Genomic DNA, 9,923 nt, shown 5'->3' on the forward strand with positions numbered 1-9,923 from the left:
ACACCTCCACCACTGTATTCGACTGGCTGTCACCAAATTAGTACCGAGATTCAGCGAGTTGATAAGGAACAAGAAGTGTAATTTTTCTCACTAAGCTTAATTGAGAAAAACGACTTTTTAAAATGACAAAAAATCAACACAACAGCTTTGAAATCCTTGCTGTAGTGTTGATTTTTTTTTTTCATTTCTAAGTTCTTAATTTCATTTTCAAAAAGTCTTGAGGGGTTTCTAAAAGTTTTGAGATTTTTTTTTTTTGAGAGGTCATAGTTCTTGCCAATAACATGACAGCCCAGGAGAGAGCAGTGGAGTGTTCACTGAGGATAACTTTTATCTATATCACGATGCAAGCAAGAAAGAATCTTGCCAGGACTTGTTGGGTGTGACTGATAAGGAAGAACACGGGGAGAGGAATTTGTATTTTTTTTTTTTTTTTTTCTAAGAGGGAAAGTTATGAGTGAGTGAGTGATTTGAAGGAAGGCACCACAACAGTCAATGTCTTTTTTTCAGGGAAGTTATGAATGAGTGAGTGAGTGAGTGAGTGATTTGAAGGAAGGCGCCACAACAGCCAATGTCTTTTTTTTCGAGGAAAATTATGAATGAGTGAGTGAGTGAGTGATTTGAAGGAAGGCGCCGCAACAGCCAATGTCTTTTTTTCGAGGAAAATTATGAATGAGTGAGTGAGTGAGTGATTTGAAGGAAGGCGCCGCAACAGCCAATGTCTTTTTTTCAAGGAAAGTTATGAATGAGTGAGTGAGTGATTTGAAGGAAGGCGCCACAACAGCCAGGGTCTTTTTTTCAGAGATTTTCTTTTTTATATTTCATGTAATAAAAATTTCCGGACCTATGCGTACATTGGAGCTTGTCTAACTGGACCTTTGCTTATAATAGTTGAGTAGCCCTGGTCTAGATTGTTCAGAGCCTGGAGCGCAAACAAAATAGGCTGTGTATAATATCAATGTGGTATTGCATTATTCCATCTTTCTTTAAAATAGGCTGTACTACCACCGTAGATTTAATTTCACTTGGGACTCGAGCGGCTTCCCCCAGCTTTTGTCAATGACACCCCATGGCATAGCGACATTCAATTTACGAACCACTGTAATTAACTGGTAATGATAACTGAATTTCCAAGCAACGGGGGAGAGAGGGAAAGGGAAAGAGGGAGAGAGAGAGAGAGAGAGAGAGAGAGAGAGAGAGAGAGAGAGAGAGAGAGAGAGAGAGAGGGAGGGAGGGAGGGAGGGAGGGAGAGGGAGAGGGAGAGAGAGAGAGAGAGAGAGAGAGAGAGAGAGAGAGAGAGAGAGAGAGCGAGAGCGAGAGCGAGCGAGAGCGAGAGCGAGAGAGAGCGAGAGCGAGAGAGAGCGAGAGCGAGAGAGAGAGAGAGAGAGAGAGAGAGAGAGCGAGAGAGAGAGAGGGGAGAGAGAGAGAGAGAGGAGAGCGAGAGAGAGAGAGAGAGCGAGAGAGAGAGAGAGCGAGAGAGAGAGGAGAGCGAGGAGAGAGAGGAGGAGAGAGAGAGCGAGAGAGAGAGAGAGAGCGAGAGATGAGAGAGAGCGAGAGAGAGGATGAGAGCGAAGAGGAGAGAGAGAGAGAGCGAGAGAGAGAGAGAGCGAGAGAGAGAGAGAGCGAGAGAGAGAGAGAGCGAGCGAGAGGAGAGAGCGAGAGAGCGAGAGAGCGGGAGAGCGAGAGCGAGAGAGAGCGAGAGAGAGAGAGACGTGTAGGGGGCGGGGGGTTGAGGAGAGAGGAAAGACGAGAGAGAGACCAGGGGGTGGGTTTCTTATTGTGGGGGGGGGGTAGTGAGAGACATGAGATACAGAAAGACAGATCGTTAGAGGATGAGAGAGAGAGAGAGAGATTCTGGACAAGTCGAGCGTCATGTTGATAATAGAATGTACTATGTGGATGCCGTGTTCGATAAGTTATTTCCCTAACTCGCCATCATGCCTGGCAGTCAGCCTCTATGGAGGATAATGACGTCAACAGTCTAAGTCCAACGCGTTGGGTTTTGTACTCTACCAAAGACGGCTTAAATGGAAACCAAGCACGCTTTAAGTTGGTTTTTAGTTCTTTATTTTAAACCCTTGGATAGCTGCAATGGTTACATTAGTTTATTTAAGTCCTTTTTTACCCACTCTGGCTAACTGAACAGGGTGTGGGCAAGCTGTGGTATATTTGATGCATGGTCATAAAAATCACATATATATATATATAATATATATATATATATCTATATATACCATATATATAAAAATTATATATATATGTCGTATATATATATAGTCTATATGGAATTTTAGGGCTATAAGTACTATTGTGATCTGTACTATATCAGTTAATGAAAAGAAATCTAATAGTCCTTTATCTACTCAACTGCTTAGCCAGCGATACAGCCTTGCCGTGGAAGGCCACTGCTTACATTTGATATGTAGTCTGAGATCCTACCATTCCAAGATGAAGGATACACATAGGTATATGTTCTAAAACAAACTGTGATATGAAATAATAATATAGGTACTCATGTACCTCCATGCTATGGTGGTCTGAAAGACTGTAATACAGGACGCGCTTGAGATATCATTGTAAAGTGTTTCTTACATGCTTCCAGTATCCAGTGTTACACTTGGTTTCTCCGACATTCAAAACTTTACTGATCTGCAAATACAGGTCTATATAAGCTTATTCTTGCCGGTCACAATTTCACACTGTCTTTTGTACTTGTTTTTTATATAAACCAAGATGAAGTAATATTGCGGAAACTGGCCATAGTGTTTTATGCAACAGCTTTCAGGGGTTTAGAATTAATCATCAGTCAAATCTCTTTGAGGAAGAATCAATCATTAGTGAAATCCATAGAGAGGAAATTCCAAGATCTATATCCCAGCTTTGCTAGTTCACATTGGCTGCTTTTTTTGGGGGTGATCAGCATGATCTGCTTAGGAATTCCAATGCGATGGAATCCACACAAAAGTATATTATGGCCTCGTTCTTTTGGACGATAGCGTTTATCCTGATGTCATTTGCACTATTTCTGCCACCTTGTGTCTATGTGTTAGCGCCTGCGAGAGAAACCTCTGTGAACTCACGCGACCCCTGAATCCTATAGCCTTGACTTTCATATGACAAAATGGTGGGCTATGAGTATCTGCCCAGACTCAGTTTGTTGGCTTGATAGTGTGCTAGCACTCTAGTCATGACCCTCCTACAATTCTGCGTGCTGACAAATAAGTATTGTTTTGTTTATATATCATGCAAAATGCATCTGTCTTGCTCCAGACTGCAAGAATGTCAGTGTACAGCTGGTATAATACTTGGACCGGGAGCAGTTTCCGAGAATTGGACGATCGATTTGTATGTGCTAAGTGCTCGTACTGGCTACCTGGAGTATAATAATCGGGGTTGGCACATTTTGCACGGGTGAAACAAGAAACGTCCATGCAAGAGAGTCTTAGTTAGTATGGGTTGGTCACGCTATTTGATTCCATCTGAGATAAGTGTATAGACATGTTAACACGGATTTGAGTGAATGAATAGGTGCTTGTCAGTTCAATGTTCAGTCTATGTTTCCGTTGTCTTTAAGAAACTCTACTAACAAATGGAAGGTGAGTTCTCTAGATATGATTTTGAACGGCGTAGAATGTTTTGGTATTGTTAGGATTAGTGGATATGTTGCTTTCGTTAAATAGTATCGGTAAATTTAGTTCTGTTCTACTTTCGAACAATCCTTTTTTCTAGGGGCTTGTTCTAGGGTAAGGATCATCATGGCTGCCTGATTTGTACAATATTACTAACTAGTCAACTTGATTCCTGGTTTTTTTTTTTTTTTTTTTAGTTTAGTCCATTCATTTCCACCCTGGCTAACTGCACAGGCTCTGTGGGAGCTGTGGTACGTTTAATGCTCATAGGTCATAACATTAACATAGTGTTACATTCGAATTGTAGCCTATAATAATTTGCTATGAGTATTTTTTCAGTTTAAGGAAAGGAAACGATTGCCACAGTCCTTTATCCACCTCTCGGCCACGCCGGATATAGCTTGGGGTGGGAAAGCATTTAATAACATTTTATATTCGGTTATGTGATACTAATTCCCAAATTTAGGGATTACAAACATAAGTATATCTTCTAGGGCATCCGATGATATGAAGTAGTTTCATAGTTCTCCGTAACCCCATGCTAGGTGGCTGAAAGGCCTTGGATCACATTTCGGCACTCTGAGTATATTATTACTCAAGTGTTCGCTTAAATTCTTCAATTTACCACAGTTTACACCTTCGTTTTCTTCGACATTACAATACTGTACTGACCTGCCAATACAATCTCTACCCAGAGCCTGATTCTTGCAAGTCAGCAACATCACATGTCTTGTTTTGGTTTTATATAAACCATAGATGAAAGGGAATCATTGCCGCCTAAAAAGTCATAGTGCTTTAGCTACCGCTTTCAGGGCGTTGAGAATTAATCAACTCGGTCATAGGCCTCTCCTGATGGAGGCTTTTAATGATGTTAGAAAAGTCTAGAAAGAGTATCCCAAGAGTCTATGTCCACACTTTCGGCGCTCGTTTGAGTCCCATGTTGACTTGATAGCGTATCAGCATGATCATGCCTTAGGGGATTCCAACATGCGCCATGGAATCACAAACGCTATATAATGGCCATCGTTCTTTTGCAGATACACGTTTATCTGAGGTCATTTGCATTAGTTTCGCACTGTTGTCTAGGGCAGGGGTACTCAATCTGGCGGACGCGGTCCGGATCCGGACATTCTTTTGAGGCGTTGCAGTAGGACCTCAAGACCCCAGGAAGAGAACAATGTTAGTTAAATAGCCAATGAAGGTCCTGGTGAGTTATCTTAGCGAATTTTTTTTTTTTTTTATTGGTCGCGACTATGACTATATATATTTAGAATAGTTTTCCGCTTTTGTATTTACATTTTTGTGTATTGCTTTTGCATTAACAGAATATTAGAAAATCAGCTGGCTTCTGTTGTTTACATTACATGGCCTGGCGAGCACGGGTAAACTTTGAGTGAGATGTTACGGACAAGTCAGAATTTATCTTGGGCTTCCTATCAATTGTTGCATTTGTTCAGGAATAATTCAGGAGTACCGTTGGTAGCAGGGGCGGTATATTCAAGGTGTTGCTAGCATGCTTAAAATACTGGGGTTGGTGTGCTGCTCAAACCAGCCAGCGCTCATTGTGGTTGAGCAGCACAACCAGCCCTGGCTGGAAGTATATTAAAGTACGTTTTGGCCTCATTATTGTGGCACATGTAAGTCGATTTTGCGACGAGATGTTCACAGGCTGAGGGAGGAGCGCGTTTTTGCTATGGAGCCGTAGACAGGTGAAAAAAAAAAAAAAATAGATGGGACAAATGAATTATTGGTAACAGATTCAATTTTCTTACTGACGCACATACTGATGACCAGTAAACATTTAATTACTTCACCCCTTGGGGTGTAGTATTGTTTTGAATGTGTGTGTGTCGTGTGTCTGTCTGTCTGTGTGTGTGTTGTCTGTCTGTCTGTCTGCCTGATTTTCTATCTCTTGTGTTCGTCCGAACTACTGTGGCCTGAACGGGTGAAGGATCAAAAACGACCTTGGTAGACACATTGGGTATCGACACGGCAAACACTTTGACCTCGCCAAGTCAAGGTTGTTGTGAATAACCAACTGGTAAATTTGTCACACGTGTTTTTTTCATTTTGACTAGGAGACATGGCTGTGTTCGAAGAGACGAATAGGGTTGATGATGAAATCGTTCCTTCAAGGAAGAATGGATACAACAGTAAGCTTACACTCTTCCTCAACCAGTCTAGCCAATTTGCCTTATTGTAGGAAACGATGCCTTAGTGACGGCTAGTTAATCGTAAACCCCCATTATGAAACTAACCCCAGTGTGATTAGAAACGGAGTGTATCAGCAATGGAACTGAAGAGAGAAAAAATAAATATAAACTAAGCTAATTCGCAGTATGAAAGATCAACCATTGTTCTTGCCCTGTACCATGACAGCCAGGATATGAGTAGCAGTAGAGTGATCATTGAGGGGATAGCTTGGATCTTGGGAAAACACAAGAAACCTTCGCTGACGCTGAAGTAGTGAAGAATGTATGCTGGCAACTGTTGATTCATTGTTTGAATGGTAGTCAGAAGAATGAAATTAAGATAAAATCAATAGCAGATTCATTATCTTGATTCCACATCAATGTAGGAGCTGAACAGAAACTATTGGCTAATGATCTTTATGTTGCAACTGATTTAGGACTAATAGAAGCATCGTGTCATCTCAATGGCTATTGATGAATCAACAGACAGTTCACTGACCTCAACTCAGAGGTTTTTTGTTAGTATTATGATGCAAAAGAAAAGAAATTTTGCCAGACTTGTTGGGTGTGATTGATCTCAAAGGAAAGACACGATGGAAGAGGATATCTATGGCGCTTTGGAAAGGCATGTTAGAATCAAGAATATTCGATGATTAGAAAGTCCATATTGTTTCTACGTAGGCACGACAGTATAGTGAGTAAGCCCCAGCTATGGGGGTTGGCACGTAGCTAGAGAAGGACTAGTGCAATAGATTAAAAGAAGATAATGCATAACATTGATAACCTTACCACTGCATAATCCACCCCTCCAAGTATTGTGTGTAGTCTGAAGATGAATATAGAGAAGTCATGTGAGACTATCTGAAGCTAGTAAACATCTTCGATCTACATCGGCCACTCCAACATGTCTACTCAGAACCTTTCTACCGAAGTGTCAATGCTAAGCCAATGATGATTTACCAGTGCACAACAATGTGAGATGGCTAAGTAAGGAAGAGTTTTTGAGCGATTTTGAGGCAATTAGGAAGGAGTTACAGAGTTCCTCGCAAAGTCATAAACAGTGTTCATGTGAAGGGGCATATGCATTGTTTCTGATTTTTTTGAAAGATGACAAGAAAATGAGAAACCTGTTGGATTTTTTACAGACATGATTGTACATCTGAAAGATCCTTAATGTCAACTTCAAGGGGAAAAACACACTAAACCATCTTCAATTTGATCTCGTATATTCAGTGCTTTCCAGGAAAAAAAATGGATCTTTTCAAAACTGATATTTCAAAGCCTAAACTTTTGCAGCTTCCCTCCAGACTTTTCGGAGCACGTAATGCGTCGGAAACAGGTTCTAACCGATGATCAATTTATGAGACCTAATCAATAATTTCAAGGTGGGCTTTGATGACTTTTTTTCTTGGAAATCCAGTAGCTGTGTTCATTCACAACCCTTTTCTAGTGACAGTTATAACAGAATTTTCCGACGAAGCAAACTCGCTGCAAAATGGGTGTAGATGCTGCAAATATCCAACTGAAATCATTGCTTTCAAGAGGAATGTAGAGCTGAAACATAAATACTCGCTGTGAATTAGTTCACCAGAAACATTTTGGGTTCAAAGGTAAGGATCTCGCCTGCGATAGCTAAATTCCTCCTGACTCTTCATATAGATAGTAGTGCAAATCTAAATGTTTGGCTCCACTTACTCCTGTGAGGTCTGCATTTATGAACAAACCTCCACCACTGTCTTCGACTGGCTGTCACAAATTAGTACCGAGATTCTGCGGAGTTGATATGGAACAAGAGTGTAATTTTTTCTCACTACGCTTAATTTGAGAAAAACGACTTTTAAAATGACAAAAAATCAACACAACAGCGTTTGATACTCCTTGCTGTACTGATATTGATATTTTTTTTTTTTGTCGATTTCTAAGTTTTTCATTTATATTTCAAAAGAGATCTTGAGAGGTATTCTCAAAGTATTTGACGATTTTTTTTTTTTTTTTTTTTGACAGAGGTATAGTTCTTGCTCAATAAGCATGAGACAAGCCCAGGAGAGAGCAAGTGGTTCAATTTTTTTGATTGTCGGTTTTTTTTAGTCCTTCGTCTACTAGTGGTTCAACTGAGGGATTTTAACTTTTAACTATCTCACCGACTTTGCAAGCCAGATCAAGGCATCTTGCCACGACTTGTTGGGTGTGACTGATAATGGCAGAACACCTGGGGAGAGGAATTTGTATTTTTTTTTTTTTTTTTTTTCTAAGAGGTGAAAGTTATGAGTGAGTGAGTGATTTGAAGGAGATAATTTCCGCACCACAACTAGTCAATGTCTTTTTTTTCAGGAAGTTTAATGAATTGAGTGAGTGAGTGATTGCTGTGAGTGATTTGAAGGAAGGCGCCACAACAGCCAATGTTCTTTTTTTTCGAGGAAAAAATATATGAATGAGTGAGTGACGCTTTCAGTGAGTGAATTGTGAAGGAAGGCTACCGCAAAGCCAGCGAATGTTCTTTTTTTCGTAGGAAAGAATTATGAATGGAGAGTGAGTGATAGTGTTAGTGAGTGATTTCAGGAAGGCGCCGCTAACAGCAATGTCTTTTTTTCAGGAAAGTTTATAGCAATGATGTGGTCGTCATGTGAAGTGATTTGAAGGAGGGCGCCACAACAGCCAGGGTCCTTTTTTTCAGAGATTTTCTTTTCGTTATTTCAGTAAATAAAAATTTCTGGACCTATGCGTACATTGGAGTTGTCTACCAGGACCTTTTGCTTATAATAGATTGAGTAGCCCTGGTCTAGAGGTGTTCAGGCCTGGAGCGCTAAAAAAATAGGCTGTGCTTATAATATCAATGTGGTATTGAATTATTCCGATCTTTTCTTTAAAATAGGCTGTACTACCACGCGTAGATTTTAATGTTCACTTGGGACTCGAGCGGTTCCCAGCTTTTAGTCAATCGACACCCATGGCATAGCGACATTCAATTTAGAACCACTGTACTTAATGGTAATGCTACTGAATTTCCAAGCCAACGGGGGGATGATTAGAGGGATACGGGAAAGGGAGACGAGTAGAGTGAGGATTCGATAAGAGAGGAGCGAGAGAGAGAAGGGAGGGAGGGAGGAGGGAGGGTAGGCGAGGCGATAGAGAGAGAGACGAGGACCTGAGAGAGAGTGATGATAGAGGAGATTTGAGAGACAGATGAAAGAGAGAGGAGAGGAGATTTCGAGAGCTGAATGAGATGAGAGCGCATACGGATCGAGAGAGAGAGAAGCGATGACGGAGAGAGAGGATGAGAGCGAGCAGAGAGAGAGAGAGAGCAGTATGATGGAGCTATGAGAGAGGAGAGAGCAGGAGAGCGGATTAAGCGAGAGACAGAGACAGAGACAGAGACAGAGACAGAGACAGAGAAGACGACCGAGACAGAGACAGAGCAGAGACAGAGGACGAGACAGAGGAAGAGACGAGAAGCAGATGAAGTGGAAAAGAGGACAGAGCCAGAGGACAGAGACCAGAGATCAGAAGCAGAGAGACAGAGACAACGACACAGAGAGTGAAAAAGGGGCGAGAGAGGTGCGCGAGGACGAGAGATGAAGTGCGACGTACCAATTATAGACTGAAGAGGCGAGAGGGAGATTTGAGAGTTAGAGAGAGAAGAGTTCGAAGATGAGACAGAAGAGAGAGCGAGAGAGTCCGAGCGAGAGAGTAGAGGGAAAGGTGATGAACCATGACGAGGGACAGGAGATTGGAGAGGAGGGGCAAGGGACAGAGGATGTGGACGAGAGAAGTAGAGTGAAGGTAAAGTGGTGAGAGAGACTGAGGATCGGAGAGTAAGCGAGTTAGGACGGGAAAGGGAAGCAGACACGAGAGAGAGGGAAAGGTGAGTTGAGCAGATAGAGGAAAGGGACCGAGAGAGTGAGGAAAGGGATTATGGAGATAAAGAGAGAAGGAAAGAGTTTGAATGATGTGAGAGAGTGAAGGTGGCCGAGATAGAGGATAGGGAGAGCTGAAGAGCTAAAGAGAGGAGGGAAAGGAGAGAGAGAGGGAATAGGTGACGAAAGGAGGAGATGAGAGAGGGAAAGGGGAGAGAGAGGGGAATGGAGAGATTAAAGGAGAGAGGTGC

The sequence above is a fragment of the Penaeus chinensis genome, chromosome 32 (assembly GCF_019202785.1).
Source record: "Penaeus chinensis breed Huanghai No. 1 chromosome 32, ASM1920278v2, whole genome shotgun sequence".
NCBI classification, from domain to species: domain Eukaryota; kingdom Metazoa; phylum Arthropoda; class Malacostraca; order Decapoda; family Penaeidae; genus Penaeus; species Penaeus chinensis.